Here is a 326-nt window from a genome sequence, read left to right as displayed (position 1 = left end):
GGTGGCTCAGTGGACTAATGTGTCCACTGCAGGGGCCTGTGTTCAACCTCAGGGTCACAGTTTTTTTTTTTTTTTTTTGCTCTAGCCTAGTTCCCCCCATTGACCCTGCCCCTATTGGTGCAGCCCTCGGTCACAAACTACACTGTAAATATGGCCCTGAGAGAAAGTTTGTGAGTACCCATGATCTAGAGGCAGTGGAAAAGGGCAGTGCCACGTTTCCAAATACTAGTCGAGAACATATTTATAGCACAGTACATTTATTGGCTAATTCACAAAAACAACCCTGTACCTTCAAAAGAAGAAGGGTGGCAAAAAACATCAGGCAC

The sequence above is a fragment of the Lissotriton helveticus genome, chromosome 9 (genome assembly GCF_964261635.1).
Source record: "Lissotriton helveticus chromosome 9, aLisHel1.1, whole genome shotgun sequence".
In the NCBI taxonomy this organism is placed as follows: Eukaryota; Metazoa; Chordata; class Amphibia; order Caudata; family Salamandridae; genus Lissotriton; species Lissotriton helveticus.
Note: the sequence above shows the minus strand (reverse complement) of the source record.